At 43.7% G+C, this 16768-nt stretch overlaps 1 pseudogene; it reads right to left on the bottom strand.

The window, feature by feature from the left end:
* Window positions 1–8734: 8734 nt before the first annotated feature.
* The window catches only part of LOC102487229 (polyadenylate-binding protein 1 pseudogene), a 10993-nt pseudogene continuing 2959 nt past the window's right edge, over window positions 8735–16768 (bottom strand).

The following is a 16768-nucleotide window of genomic DNA, read 5'->3' on the forward strand; positions in this document are numbered from 1 at the left end:
CCCCCCCAGAGGGGATGGCCATGCCACAATTCCTTCTCTTCCATTCTCTTCTGGAGATTTTGGGCATGCACATATGTACACGTGCCCAGTGTGAGTTTTAAGCTGCCAGGTCCAGAACTAGAACTGTGATTGACTATGTGGTAGTCCAGTGACATAACCATTACACTATCTGCTGGTCCCTCTAGGAGGCTATTTTTTTTAAAAAAAAAGTTTTATTTATGGGGCCAGCAGGTAGGTGTGGTGGTTAAGGCTCTAGACTCCCACATGGCTGACCACAGTTTGAGTCCTGGACTGGTGGTTTGAAAATCATGCTCTGTGTGTGTGTGTGTGTGTGTGTGTGTGTGTGTGTGTGCATGCCTAAAATCTTGAGAGGAGAATGGAGAAGGGATTGCAATGTGGTCATTTCCCCAGAGAATGATTTCTCAATTTCCCTCTCTCTGTCTCTCTCCATCTCTCTCTGGTGAGTACACGCACCCAAGGGCAAAAACTTAAAAAAATTATTTATTTATTTCCATGAAAAAGACACACACACACACACACACACACACAGAGAGAGAGAGAGAGAGAAGCACCCTCAATAAAATTTCATTCTAAGATCTTTTATGTCAGCCTTTCTCAGCCAAGGTAAGGTGGGCATGAGTGCATTCAATGTGTACACGTTGACCTAGGAACTAAACCCCGATCCTCCATATGGTTTCCAGCACTGCAGAGCACTGTGCTATCACTTTGCCACCATGGCTGAGCCTGGAAAGTTACTTAACCACTCATGGAATCCCAGGAAAGGCTGAAGACCCAAACTCAGCCTATCAGAACCGTAAAGACTGGGAATAACATTGAGTGTCCCTTAGAGGTTTGGGAGACTTGTGTGTTCTATTGACTGGAAGCATCCAGTAATAAATCTCAAATTTGCAAATATCATTTTTTACAATTTTACTTAACTTTATATTTATATTTTTTAAGTTGACCAGAGAGGGACAGAGTGAGAGAGAGGGAAAGTGAGGAAGCAAGCCACCAGGTCCAATATTCAAACCGTGGTTTGCCATGTGGGAGTCCAGCATCCTTAACCACCACGCCACCTGGTGGCCCCTGCAAAAATCTTTTTTTTTTGGAGAGGTTTTTTCGCTATAGGGCATGTGCACTCACCAGACAGACAGAGACAGAGAGATAGAAAGCAAGAAATCACCTGCCAGGGGGGATGGCCACGGTGCAATCCCTTCTCCTCCATTCTCCTCTCGGGATCTTGGGCACACACGCACATGTGCCCGGCGTGAGTTTTAAGCCACCGGGTCCGGGACGTGAACCGCGGTTGGCTACGTGGGAGTCCAGCGACACAGCCATTACGCTAACTGCTGGTCCCCCTGCAAATATCTTTTTAAAAAAATAAAAAATAAAGGGAGGAAGCCTGAGCTAAAGGAAGTCAAAGGGTTTAGGTAGCAGGTGCACCACATTCTAAATTAGGGAAGAGTCATGCAATTGCAGATTATGAAACAATGAAAGGCAGAGAACTCAACAGTCCTCCTAAGAGATATTCCATTGTGACACAGTATTTTGATCTGAGTCTGTTCTCATTGTATTACAAAAAATAAAGTCACTCTTCGGTAGGAGCTAAAAACAAAACCTGATTCATAGTGGATTTTTTTTTCCCAAAAGTTACACAAAGGGAAGTAATAATGCCAACTGTGAGAATTTAAGTCAAAATCAGCTCTCAGCCCAACCAGAATAACCAATGGGAACAATAGACAATATCTGTGACTTTCATGAAATTCATTTCTCAGCTGAAGGCACTGGGCTGATGTTTCTCTTACTCTATTCTTAGTAATAAATCAAACCTTTTCCCTTTCAGGGAAACAGCTCCCTTCAGTTGGAAACAATAGATATTTACACAGCATTCCATATTTTCCCAGTTCTCAGTGTAGCCTAAAATGTCATGACTTCTCTTCCCCCACAAGATGTGACAGAGATTTTCCCTCTGCCAGAGGTCACAGCTGTTTTAAGGACATGCGTATGTAGAGTCAGGGTAAGTGGCACAAATCTTCCATGCAGCAGGAGCAGTACTAATAAAGTAAGGGAAGGCCTGGGGCCAGGTGGTGGTGGAATGGTGATAACGCAATAGGACCCCCATGGGGAAGGCCCTGGATTCACATCCTGGGATCGCCCTGAGTGCTGGGCATGCACATATGCCTGTAATCTGGGCCAGTTAAACCTGGGATGGATCACAGCATGAAGACTCTGGTTGAGGGTCACTTTCTCTCTCAATAAATAAAAAAATAAACTTAGAGGGAAAAGTGAGGGAAGGCTCAATTTTGGGAAATGGGCGAAACCTGCAAAAATGGTCTTGCAGGTTTAACCTACTTTCAGGTTAAAAGGGAAACTAATGAAAAAGGAAGGCAAAGACAATACCCTACATTCCTTTATACAGTAATTTCCATCTTGTGGAAGATACCTGATTAGGCAGAACCTGTGAGTGCAAGTGACAGAAAACAACTCAAACTAGCCTAAGCAAAATGAGAACATGTTTGGTTCAAACAACTGGAAAGTTCAAATTAAATCTGGTTTTGATCTTGACTAGATCCATGGGTTAACAGTCCCTAGGCCCTGTTATTCTATCTCTTGACTCTGGAGGAGGAAGAGGAGGATCAAATACACTCAAAGCACATGGAATATGTTTCTCAGTTCAAAGAGGTTTTCTCTTATCAGATGAAGAGGAAAGGAGTTCTGGGAAGACAAAAACAGCAGATACCCACTGGATTGCAATTTTTTAAGATAAAAAAATAACTATGCCTTACTCATTTATCCAACTTCTGTACTATGCTTGCTATTTATTGGTTTTCAGTATTTGTTGAATGAGTAGGATGAGTAAATTTGGTATCTTTATACACAATACACCAAAATGAGCTCAAAGTTTTAGAGTAGAAATGGTTGGTGCATTAAGACAGCTCCATAAATGCAAAGGGAATATGTCACTGAATAAACAGGATTTCCAAGTAACCATGCCCACATTGGCTGTGGTACAGCTGCCTCCCAAACGTCTACTCTCCAATTCTCTCTCAAATCAAAAGAATCCTAGTTTTTCACTTGATGCATCACTTTCCAGCTAAAAGACTACACATTTGCCAGACTCTATTGCAACTAGGTTAAATGATAGTAAATAAATAAGCTGAAGTATTGGCTAGAACATTTGGAAGGGAGGTAACATATACTCCGTTGTCTCTTCTTCTGTTCTGCTGTTTGGAGCCATGATCTGATAGTGAGTTCTCTAGCAGCCATTTTTGACCTTAGGGATGAGGAGCACAATCCAATGATGGCAATGTGTAAACCTGAAAGGAGTCTGAGTCCTTTATGTCTTTATGTTATAGCAGTTTAGGACTGTTTATTTCTAAACTTCTTTTATTTGAGAAGTAATTTCTTTTTTGCTATAGGTCACCAGAGAGACACAGAGAGAGAGAGAAAGGGAAAGTGAGTAATCACCCCCCAAGGGAGTATGACCACGACACAATCCCTTCTTCTCAAGTCTCTTCTCAGGATTTTGGGCATGCATGCACACATGTTTGGTGTGATTTTCTTTTTAAAAAATTACTTACTGATTTAATTTTGTTATTATTATTTGTTAAATTTGGGAACCAGCAGTTAGCGTAATGGCTATGTCGCTAGATTCCCACGTAGTCGACCGCGGTTTGCGTCCTGGACCCGGTAGCTTAGAACTCACGCTGGGCGCGTGTGTGTGCGTGCCCAAGATCCCAAGAGGAGAATGGAAGAGAAGGGATTGCGGTGTGACCATTCCCCCAGGGGGTGATTTCTCGCTTTCTGTCTCTATGTCTCTCTCTGTCTGTCTGGCGAGCCACGCACCCTAGAGTGAAAACCTCTCAAAAGAAAAAAAAATTTTGACCAGAGAGAGACAGAAAGGGAAATTGAGAAAGCGAGCCGCCAGGTTCAGGACTTGAACCACAGTGAGCCATATGGTAGTCCAGTACCTCAACCATCATGTTACCTGTTGGTCCTTCCAGCATGATTTTTAAGCTGCCCAATCTGGGACTAGAAATACAGCCACTGGTCATGTGAGATCCAGCGCCTTAACCTCCATGCCACCTGCTGGCCCCAGAGAAATAAACTTCTTTTCAGCCACTAGTTTTAGGGTCTCTATTACTCAACTTAAACTGAAATCTTAAATAAGAGAGTTGTGGTCTCAGAAAATACAGAACTAGGGGAGAGGTCTCAAACCTCATGGCCCCTCAACTCCTTCCCCTCCTTAAGCCACCAAGTTCAGTCTAGGAAGGGTACCAACCCTCTGCATCCCACAGGCGTCCCAACTTGGGCTGCTTTCATGATATATCTGTATAACTGTGAAAGCAGTTTAACCTGATTGGCAGCCTCCTAACTCCTTTCCTATTTTTATCTTTTTTTTTTTTTGAGAGGTTTTTGCTATAGGGCGCGTGCACTTGCCAGACAGACAGAGAGACAGAGAGACAGAAAGCGAGAAATCACCCCCCAGGGGGGGATGGCCACACCGCAATCCCTTCTCCTCCATTCTCCTCTTGGGATCTTGGGCACGCATGCACACGTGCCCAGCGTGAGTTTAAGCCACCGGGTTCAGGACTCAAACCGCGGTCGACTACATGGGAGTCCAGTGACATAGCCATTATGCTAACTGTTGGTCCCTCCTTTCCCATTTTTAGAAGCCAGTGTAGTGCCATGGTGCTTACCAAAGATTACCCTTGCTCTATCCATCTCCCTCATCCCTGACTTTTTCTAGGCTTGCCCTCTCTATATGGCAAAACAGTCCAACACCTTGTAATCTGATTAAACTAATTCATAGTAAGAGAATGAATAATAATCTTTTTTCTTTTGATTTTTTGCTATACAGCGTGTTCACTCACCAGAGAGACAGAGACACAGAAAGCGAGAAATCACCCCCCGGGGGGATGGCCATACTGCAATCCCTTCTCCTCCATTCTCCTCTTGGGAGTTTTGGGCATGCATGCACACGCGCCCAGAGTGAATTTTAAGCTGCCATGTCCGGGACTCAAACTGCAGTTGACTAGGTGCAGCACCGTAACCATTACATCATCTGCTGGTCCCAAATGACTAATGATCTTAATTGGAAGAGAAGGGTGGGAGTACACATTATCTTCCAAGTGCATAATTCAGAATGCATTTGTAACATGGGGATATCTGGGGTGAACGACAGCGGAACATGGGAATAAAAGGACTTGCCAAGGCCACACAGGCAGTGAGGTATATGACCTTGGGACGTGAATCTAGCTCCTGCTTCAGTGTTCTTTCATTTGAGCTACGTAGTCAGGCATCCCTGGCATGCCATTACAGAATGGGGTGTTACCAAGTCCAGGATCACCACAAAAAAGAAAGCGATTGGAGGATGGGAACTGAGCCTGAAGAGCTCTGTGGAGTTAGAATGTGTTGGCAAAATCGCAGCCACAGGAAGCCGCAGGAGGGGGGAGCATGTGGGAAGACTGTGGGCTCAACTCTCAACCTGAAGTCTCTGAGCAGCACTTGACAGGAAAGGGAAGTGCGTCACGTCCTGTGCACAGGCCTTTTCTGATTTTCATGGAAATCTCCCAAGGAAGAAATGAAACCACCTAGAGTGTCTTGTATAGATCTCATAGTTTCTTGATGATATTAAGAAATATGGTTTTTATACAAATTAGTTGGGGTTTGTTTTGGTTTGGTTTGTTTTTTGCTATAGGACACATATGCTTGCCAGAGAGATGGAAAGAGAAAGAGAGAAACCACCCCCCACCCCCGCCCCAAGGAGGATGGTCATGCCACAATCCCTTCTCCTCCATTCTTCTCTTGGGATTTTTGGGCACAGGCACACACACACGCACATGTGCATGCCTGAAGCTGTGCCTGAAGCTATTTTTCAAGCTTCCAGGTCTGGGACTCAAATTGTGCAGTTGGCCATGTGGGATCCAGCTGCCTTAACCACCACGACACAGGCTGGCCTAGAATTTTTTTTAAAAGAACTATTTATTTGATTTTATTCATTCATTCATTCATTTAAATTTGACCAGAGAGAGAGAGAAAGTGAGAAAGCAGCCACCAGATCTAGGACTCAAACCCTGGTCGGCCATGTGGAAATGTCCAGTGCCTTAACCACCACACCACCTGCTTGTCCCCTGAAATTTTTAAAAATTATTTTAAATTTTATTTATTCATTTACTTATTTTATTTTGACCAGAGAGAGACATACACACACAGAGAAAGTGAGAAAGCAAGCCACCAGGTCCAGGACTTGATCCAGGGTTGGCCATGTGGGAATATCCAGCATCTTAACCACCACGCCACCTGCTGGTCCCCAAAATTGGGTTTTAATTTGGTAAAATTCACATAAAATTTATCTTTTTAATCACTTTTTTTTTTTTTTTGGAGAGGTTTTTGCTATAGAGCATGTGCACTTGCCAGAAAGACAGACAGAGACAGAAAACGAGAAATCACCCCCAGGGGCATGGCAATGCCACAATCCCTTCTTCTCCATTCTTTCAGGATCTTGGGCACACACACACACACATATGTGCCCGGCGTGAATTTATGCCACCAGGTCCAGGATTCGAACCACAGTTGACTACTTGGGTGTCTAGCGACATAACCATTATGCCAACTGCTGGTCCCTTTAATCACTTTTTTTTTTTAAAGAACTATTTATTTATTTATTTAAATTTAACCAGAGAGGGACAGAGTGAGAGACAGAGAGGGGAAATTGAGAAAGCAAGCTATCCGGAACATGAACCATGGTTCGCCATGTGGAAGTCCCCACCATGCCACCTTGTGACCCCCTTTTAAAGTGTACACTTCAGTGGCATTAAGTACACATTCACATTGTTGTGTAACCATTGCAGCTATCAACCTCCAGAACTTTTTCATTGTCCCAAACAGAAACTGCACTCGTTCAATATCTCTCCACTCCTCTCTTCTGCCAGCCCCTGGCAACCACCGTTCTGTCTCTGAATCTGCCTACTTCAGGAACATTATTTAAATGAAATCATACGATAGGTGCCCTCTTGTGTCTGGCTAACTCAGATAACGTTTTCAAGTTCGTCCATTAAAGGGGGAGGGGGAAGGAGATAGTATTTATTTTTCATAGGGTCTTGCCACATCGGGATCCTCCGGCTCCAACCTCCCTGTTAGCAAGAGTTACACGTGCACCACCGCACCCAGCCTATTTAGGAACTGAACCTGTGCTTCCTGTGTGGTTTGCACCACCATGGCTGGGCCCACACTGTCTTTTATGTCTATCTTATGTCACTTTGCGTATCTTTTTTTTTTCTTGAGAAATTTTTGCTATATGGTGCATGCACTCACCGGAGAGACAGAGTGACAAAAAGCAAGAAATCGCCCTCCCAGGAGGGATGACCATGCCACAATCCCTTTTCTTCCATTCTGCTCTCAGGGTTTTGGGCATGCATGTACACACACCCAGTGTGAATTTCAAACTGCCAGATCCAGGATGTGAGCCATGGTGGACCACGTGGGAATTCAGCACCTTAACCACCACACCACCTGCTAGTCCCCACTTGGCATATCTTTAATGTTCATCCATATTACAGCATGTGTCAGAATTTCACTCCTTATTTTTTAGAAAAATAAACTTTTATTTATTTAGGCAGTGTCCTGCTGCGTTGCAATCTTGTGCCTCAATCTTTAGAGCAGCTGTGATAACTCGCGTGTCCACACTGCCAGGGTCTTGCTGTATTGCTGGTTGTGAGCTTTAGATCCTCCTGCTTTAGTCTCCCAAGCTGCTGTGAGTGTAGGCATTATGTCACTATGCTCGACCTGTTAGGGTGGGTTGGGAGTCAAACTGGGACCTGCCCTATGGCAGTATCCACCAGCAGTAATCAGGGCTAGGCTATTTAAATATTTTAATTATTTAATTTTATTATTACTATTTACTTAAAAATTTGTTATAGGATACATGTACTCACCAGAGAGAGAGAAAGTAAGAAAGCAAATAGAATTTCACTCCTTTTTAAGGCTGAATAATAGGCCATTGTGTGTTTACATACAAATTATTTTTAAAGAAAAAGTACACATAGGGCTGGCTCTATATGGCCTGGTGGTTATGGGAGATGGACCTTGAATGGCCAACTGTGCAGTATGGGTCTTGGACCTGGTAGCTTGAAAAACACACCAGGAGCCTGTACATACATGTCCAAAATCCCAACGAGGTGGAGAAATGGGGGAGAAGGGACTGCAGCATGACCATGCTCCACTGCAGGTGCTTTCTCTTTCTTCTGTTCTCTAGCAAGCACATGCACCCTCTGGCAAATAAAATAAAATATGGTATTTTTCCTCCAGTGTTTAATGAATTTTTATTAAAGCAAGAATTTTATAATCCAAAATACATTTCCTTGCTCAGTTATCAATTCTGTTACTTAAAACAGATGGACACCCTCAGCTATTCCACAGTAAAGAATTACAAAATTAAAGAAAGGATAAATTTTTGTACTTAGCTGAAAATTATTTTTTCAGGGTCTATAAACATTTTTATATTTTACTTTTTGTGTGTCTGTTTTGTTGTTTTTAAATCAATAAGTAATCTAGGACTAACATTATGTTTGCTAGACCTGGCATTTGCTCGTTTCATAAGGTTCAGTTTCCTTTCCTTTTTTTTTTTATTTTATATTTTGCAATGTTTTTTTCCATAATATTTAAGTTTTTCGATGTTTAGATATTTTTCTTCAGTGAAGCACAAGTTTATGTTCGTGGTTCCTGACCAATCTTAAACAGCTGGAACACCAGTGCTACTGTTAACAGCCTCTTTAGGTTGGTGGGTTTGTAGGACTGCTACAGCTTAATTAACCTTAGAACGGAGACTCTGGAGACTCAACCATATGAAGCAGTTCTGAATTATCAATCTCCAATAACATGCCAGTGATTTTACCAGCAAGAGTAGGGTGCATGGCTTGAGTAAGAGGAAACAGCCGTTCACCCAACATTTGCTTTTGCTTTTGAGGATGGGCAGATGCCAACATGGAAGCAATCAAAGGTTCCTGACCTTGTACATGAACAGCAGGCTGTGGCATGGTAACTTGCGGCTGTGCATTAAGATGTTGTTGAGGATTGTGAACTCCTGCAGCATATTTATATTGTAGAACAGTGTGGGTAGCAGGAGTAGCTGCAGCAGCAGCAGCTGCTGGATGTGGCCCCATTGTCTGTGTTGATGTGTTAGCAACATGCTGTGTTGACATGATTCATGGAACCTGCAAAAAAGCTGGTCTCATAGTATTAAATGGTGGTCTAGGAGCAGCTGGGTGGATAGCACTGGGCATACTTTGCAATGGATGAGGTCTGGCACCCTGAGCAGTCCAGCGAGGACTTGGTCTTAGTTGAGCAATTTGGCTAGGAGGAGAGTATGCACCACGGTTCTGAGTCTGGGGGATAGCTGCCATGAAGAAACCTGAAGGAGGCTGGCCGGTAGGGGTTGATTACGGGGTTGGGCACAGCTCGTACACTTGCCATCCTCTGCATATACTGGTTAGTGAGGTGAGCTTGGTACTCTTCTTTGCGCTGAGCTAAAGCTACATACAATGGCTTGGTGGCTACGATTCTACTGTTCATTTCTGTAACTGCTTCAGTGGCTTCTTCTGGGGAGGAGAAACACACAAAATCAAACCCTTTGCTGCGAACACCCTCCATCAAAACCTTTGCACTAGTGATTGTACCGAATGGAGAAAACTCTTTCTGGAGATGTTCATCATCAATACCATCATCAAGATTTTTCACATAAAGGTTAACACCCTGTTATCTGGTGATCTTATCTTGCTTCATCTGCTCAAATTTGCACTTAAGTTCCGTCTGCCGTTCCACTTTTTTCTGAGCTCGACCAACGTATATTTGTTTGCCATTCATCTCATCCACAGATTTCTGTGCATCTTCATGCCTTTCAAAGCTTACAAATACAAATCCTTTGGATTTTCCACTTTTGTCAGTCATTACTTTTACTCAGAAGGCAGATCCAAAGAGATCCATAAGGCGCTCATCATCCATGTCTTCTCCAAAATTCTTGATGTAAATGTTGGTGAACTCTTTTGCCCTAGCTCCAAGTTCTGCTTCTCATTCTTTATGAGACTTAAATAGTCCAGCGAATACTTTGCAATCATTTAGAAGCATCCCATTCATTTATTTTAATAGCTCTTTCAGCAGCTTCCTATGCTTCAAAGTGCACAAATCCATAGCCCTTGGAATCATTTTCATCACAAACCACCTTACATGAAAGGATGTTATCAAAAGTAGAAAACGTATCATACAGTGCTTTATTACCAATGGGCTTATCCAAATTTTTAATGAATATTTTGCCCACTCCACTTGCGAAGTGATGGATCACTCTGAGATCATATGATGTGTACTAGCTTGCCCTTTATAACATCAAAATTCATAGTGTCTAACGCACGCTCCGCGTCCGCTGACTGCTCGAAGTTCACATATGTGTAGCCCAAGAAGTGGCAGGTGATCATGTCCCTGCAGACACAGATGGAGAGAATGGGCCTCGGTCATGTTGGGGTGTAGGTCCCTCACGTAGAGCTAGATCATGGGGTAGCTGGAGACGCTGGGGCTACCGCAGGGCTGCTGGCTGCCAGCTGGGAGCGAGAGTGGAGATATCGGGTCTGGGCAGCAGGAAGACTTCGGTCTCTTAGTTCCTTCTTGGAGCTGCTGCGGGACCATGTGTGTGTGGTTTGGTCTTGGCTGCTTCACCGGGTTATTTTATTAAAAAAGAAGAGAAAAAAAAAAGTCTTTGGCAGGGGAGATGTGAATTTTTTTGTAAATTGGGGGGGGGGGGGAGGAGGAGGTTAAAAGATTTTTTTATTTTATAATAAATGTGTGTTCCAGGCCTGGAGCACACACTCCAGAAGGGGATACAATATATTTTTAAAAACAAAAAGTGTCTCTATATACACACACATATATATAAAACCTCATGTACATACACATAAACAAAGGTACTGAAAATATTGTACAGGGAGGCTGAATTTTGATTCTATGGTTCATGCAGTGAGTACATAAAGAGCTTCTAGCCTTGTCACATATCAGGTGCCAGTGAAGCAAGATAATATAATGGGGCTATCTTCCAAGTGAGCTCACAGTCTATCTGGGAAGCTGATACAAGTAGCTTTAATACAAGATGACAAACACTATGTCAGAACAGAGGAGGAGCAGATGAAGGCTCCCTGGGAGGCATCAGAATGACTACACAAAAGCTAACATTTGAGTGGGCCTTTAAAAGCCAAGAAGATAGGATATCTGGACTTGTGGGCCAAATGGAGTACTGAAATTCTCAAAGGTAGAGGTTGGGACTTTCAGCTGCAATGGCCTACGTAACAAATTATCCCCAAACTTGGAGGCATAAAAACAACCATTTATTGGGGTTAGCAGGTAGTATGGTGGTTAAGGCACTGGACTCCCACATGGTTGACTGCAGTTCAAGTCTCAGACCTGGCAGCTTGAGAGTCATGTCAGGCACATGTATGTGCATGCCTAAAACCCCAGGAGGAGAGGGGACTCTGTTGTGGCCATCCCCCCTGGGGGATGATTTCTTACTTTCTCTCTCTCTGTTTCTCCAGAAAGTGCATTCAAGCTATGGCAAAAACCTAAAAAGGAAAACAAAACAAAACAGAACAAAACAAAACACTACGTTCATGCTCCTATGAGTCATCAATTCTGTCACAGCACAGCAAGAACAGGTTCTTGCTGCTTACAATGTCTCAGCTGGAAGACGTGAAGACTGGGTCCTAAATCATCCGAAGGCTCTCTCTGTCACATGTCTGACAAGTGAGGCTAGCATGGAACCAACCACAAGTGACCTCTCTGTGCTAACAGCCTGGTGAGCACACTGAGAGAAATCAGGTGGAAGGTTATGACCTAATCTCAGAAGTCATTCAGTTTCACTTCTGCTCTATCCAATTACTAAGTAGGAAATCACTAAGGTCAACCTACATTCAAAGGATGGAGAATGAGACAGAACAGTCCAGTGGGAGGGGTAGAAGGTTTCCCAAGAAGATGCAGAACCAGGAATATTGCTGTGGCCATTTCTGGTCACAGCAGATTTGGTGGTATGTGCCTGAGGCTGGAACAGCCTGGGCATTTATCCTGAGTCCCATGGGAAGATGACTGAGTCCATGAGTACAAATCAGCTGTAGGAGTAGAGTAGTAACTTTTATTTTCAGAGAGGTTTTTGCTATAGGGCACGTGCGCTCGCCAGACAGACAGAGAGAGACAGAGAGAAAGAAAGCGAGAAATCACCCCCCAGGGGGGATGGCCACGCTGCAATCCCTTCTCCTCTTGAGATCTTGGGCAGGCACACACACGCACCCGGCGTGAGTTTTAAGCCACCAGGTCCGGGACTCAAACCGCGGTCGACTACATGGGAGTCCAGCGACACAGCCATTATGCTAACTGCTGGTCCCTAGAGTAGTAACCTTGAGCCATCACTGAGGCCCCTACAATGACTAATTTTCCAGTGACTAGGCAGTAATGACCACATAGGTGTCTTTCTGACCCATTCAGACCTAGTAAACCCCAAGGTTTGTTTTGTTTTTGTTTTTTGAGAGGTTTTTGCTATAGGGTACATGTGCTTCCTGGAGAGACAGAGAGAGAGAAAGTGAGAAATCACCCCCTAGGGGAGATGACCATGTAACAATCCATTCTCCTCTCAAAATCTTGGACACACACACACGCACATGCGCCCAGCATGAGTTTTACTCGGCCAGGTCTGAGACTCAAACTGCGGTTGACTGTGGGAGTCCAGCAACGTAACCATTGCACCATTTGCTGGTCCCAACCTGAAGGTTCTTAAATACAATTTGGTGGGCCACTGAGCGAGAGCAAGCACAATCCCAGACTAGCTACTAATTTGGTTACATGTGTGAGCAATTAATTTGATTACAGGAAAGTGATACTTGTATTTCTAAGTGGGTCATACCTACTACAACCTTAATATACTAATTTGTGAGCCTTCCTGCCCTCTAAGCCAGAATAGAAACTCTTTGAGGATAGGACCATCTGCTCTGGTATCCCAAAAGGATATAATAATGTAGGAAAAAAAAAAAGCCAAAGGATTTAATAATGTAGGAAAAAAAAAAAAGCCAGGTGGCTTTTCAGGAAAAGCTTGGTCTTTGGAATCATATACTTTTTTTTTTTTTTTGAGATAGATCTTTTTGCTATAGGGCCCATGCACTTGCCAGAGAAACAAAGAGACAGAAAAGGAAAAAATCACATGTGTGTGCATGCCCAAAATCCTGAGAGTAGAACAGAGGAGAAGGGATTTTGGCGTGACTATCCCCCTCTAGGGGGGGATAAGGGAAGCACCCTCCTCCCTTGTTAAAAATGCCAGGGGTAGAAGTGGGGGCAGAATCACCTGATTGAAAAGCACTGGACTATTCCCAGCAGAATGAACAGCAAGTCAAGGAAGGAAGAAGGCTCTGGCCTGTCTGGCCTTAGCAGTTTCAGCCGCCTCTCTGTCTGTCTGAAACCAACATCTGTGACAAAGTGGCAACTGGTGGTTAAAGAGGAAAGGGGTGGGGGAACCAGCAGATGGAGTAATGCTTATTTTGTTGGACTCCCATGTAGTCAACAGCAGTTCAAGTACTGGACCTGGTGGCTTAAAACTCACACCGGGTGTGTGATCTTCCAAGATCCTTAGAAGAGAATGGAGAAGGGATTGCGGCATGATCGTCCTCCCTGGGAGGGTGATTTCATGTCCCTAGACACTTTCTCTCTCTCCCTCTCTCTCTCTCTTTTTCCTTTGGCGAGCACACACACTCTAGCAAAAATCTCTCTAGGAAAAAAAAACAAAAAAGAGGAAAGGGTAGTAAACCAGGAAGAGGGAGTAGCAAAGGAGCTGAATGCTTCCTGGCCCAACAGCTCAGCAGTGGGCTGCTCTTCTTCCCGCTCACAGTCAGACACTGGGGACAGACAGCCTCAGAAGACCTCAGGGTTGTCAGGTGCCCACCATGGGTCTAGGTCTACATTGCTTCCCTTAAGAGGCTCCTTTGCTGCCCATCAAGCTCAGAGAAGAACCAGACAATGATTGTGCTATCATTTAAGACCAGATATCCTTCAAGACTGTTGCTTTAGTTCATGGGAAAAAATAAATCTGAATGGTACATCTACCTCAAATTTTTACCCTGTAAATTTAGTATTTCTATCACTGGCTTCCCAGAAATAGGTTAATGAGACTAAATAAACCACAATGAGATAAACAATGTATTTTATGCCAGAGGACACGTGCATGCCTGAGAGCGAGAGTGCACACATGGACTCTCTAACAGGGCCTGGTCATGCCACAATTTCTCCATCCTGTCGGGATCCTGGGCATGTACATATATATCCAGCATGTTTTTCAAGTCACCAGAGCCAGGATTTGGTCGGCCATGTGTGATCTCACTCCCTTTGCATATAACTTAATCTTTATACTATGGGGCCTGCCTTCTAACCTTCTACATATATTTTGATTACACTTTGAGAAAGTCACTCATTTTTATTTTAGAGACTACATCCAATACCATATGGAAGAGAAAAAGGTGCTGGGGCAGATTCAGGTAACAGGGTTGGGGCTCAAGCAATGCAGTCTTTGTTTTCAACTGTGGAAATACACAACATAAAATTTACCATTTTAGGGCCAGTCAGTGGCATGGTGCTTAAGGTGGCTGGATCCCACATGACCAACTCTATACAGTTCAAGTCCTGGACCTGGTGGCTTGAAAAACACACCAGACATGCGTACATGCGTGCCCAAAATCTCAAGAGAATGGAGAAGATACTGTGGCATAGCCATCCTGTGCAGGGGTTACTTTCTCACTTTCCCTCTTTCTCTTTTCTCTCGCCAGCAAGCACATGTGACCTGTAGCAAAATTTTTTTAAATTATGACTTTAATCATTAACATTGAAAAAAAATTTTTTTCCATATGGCACTGTGTGCTCACCTGAAAGTGAGAGAGAAAATAAGAAATCACCCCTTAAGAGGGATGGCCACACCACAATTCCTTCTTCATCCTCCTCTTGGGATGTGGGGCATGCACACATGTGCCCAGTATGTTTTTCTTTCTTTTCTTCTTCTTCTTTTTTTTTGGTTTGAGAGGTTTTTGCTATAGGGTGCGTGCACTCGCCAGCAAGACAGACAGAAAGAGAGAAATCCCCCCCCCCGTGGGAGGGCCACACTGCAATCCCTTTTCCTCTTGGGATCTTGGGCACACATGCACATGTGCATGGTGTGAGTTTAAGTCACCAGGTCCGGCTTGGGTCGCCTCAAGGGGAAGCCACCGACATAGCCATTACGTCAACTGCTGGCCCCGCCCAGTGTGTTTTTCAAATAGCCAGGTCAGGAACTGAAACTGCGAGTTCAGTCATATGGGATCCAGCTGCCTTAACCTCCCCATCATCAACTCATCCCATCTTAACCATTTTTAAGTGTAGTTTAGTGGTATGCATATTTACATTGTACAACAGATCTCCATAACTTTTTTTTTTTGGAGAGGTTTTCGCTATAGGGTGCGTGCACTCGCCAGACAGACAGAGAGAGACAGAGAGACAGAAAGCGAGAAATCACCCCCCAGGAGGGATGGTCACGCCGCAATCCCCTCTCCTCCATTCTCCTCTCGGGATCTTGGGCACGCACGCACACGCGCCCGGCCTGAGTTTCAAGCCACCGGGTCCGGGACACGAACCGCGGTCGACTACGTGGGAGTCCAGCGACATAGCCATTACGCTAACTGCTGGTTCCATAGCAGGAAGACATATGAACAGCCAAAAAAACATATGAAAAAATGTTCAACATTTCTCATTATAAGGGATATGCAGATCAAAATTACAATGAGATACTACCTAACTCCAGTCAGAATGGTGAAGATTAAAAAAACAAAAAATGGTTAAGTGCTGATGGGGATGTGGTCAAAGGGGAATTCTCCTACATTGTTGGTGGAGATTTAAATGGTCCAACCACTGTGGAGAACAATATGAAGGTTCCTTAAAGACCTTCAAATAGAACTGCCATATGATCCAGCAAGTCTACTCCTGGGTATCTACCCAAAGGACAGGAGAATGCTCCATCAGAAAAGCGCTTGCACATCTGTATTTATTGCGACATTATTCACGATTGCTAAGACATGGAACCCAACCCAAATGTTCACAAACAGGTGAATGGATTGAAAAAGTGTAGCACATATACTCCATGAAATACTATTCAGCCATAAAAAACAAGTCCCTGGCATTTGATAGAAAGTAGACCAATATGGAAGATTTATTGCTGAGTGAAACAAGTTAGGCTATGAAAGAGAGACATTGTATGTCTCCACTTAACATATACTGATTGTCTGCACTCTATGGTAGAAACTCAAAGACTGAAGGACATAAAGGCACTGAAAATTGTTATGGACACTAGGGACAAAGTGGAAGGAGAGAGGGAAAGGGGTAGATTGTAGAAAAAGACATTTTGGGAAAATAAGAGAGGTAAGAAAAATTTGTGGGACACAGATACAGTTTATTACCTGTTGATGATGACATGTATAGTATTCTCAAGTGGGCTGGACTAAGGTGTATATCATGCTGGGTAATGTCTCTTTTACAATCTAAATGACATATAGGGGTTGAATGTATAAATATTAATAATAATTTTTTAAAGAATTTGTTTAATTATATTTATTATTGTTTTAATTTGACCGGAGAGAGAGAAAGAGAAAATGAGAAAACAGGTCACTAGGTCTAAGAATTGAACTGCAGTCAGCCATGTGGGAGTCCAGTGCCTTAACCACCATGGCACCTG

This window comes from Tupaia chinensis, unplaced genomic scaffold (assembly GCF_000334495.1).
Source record: "Tupaia chinensis unplaced genomic scaffold, TupChi_1.0 Scaffold000184_1, whole genome shotgun sequence".
Lineage (NCBI taxonomy): Eukaryota > Metazoa > Chordata > Mammalia > Scandentia > Tupaiidae > Tupaia > Tupaia belangeri.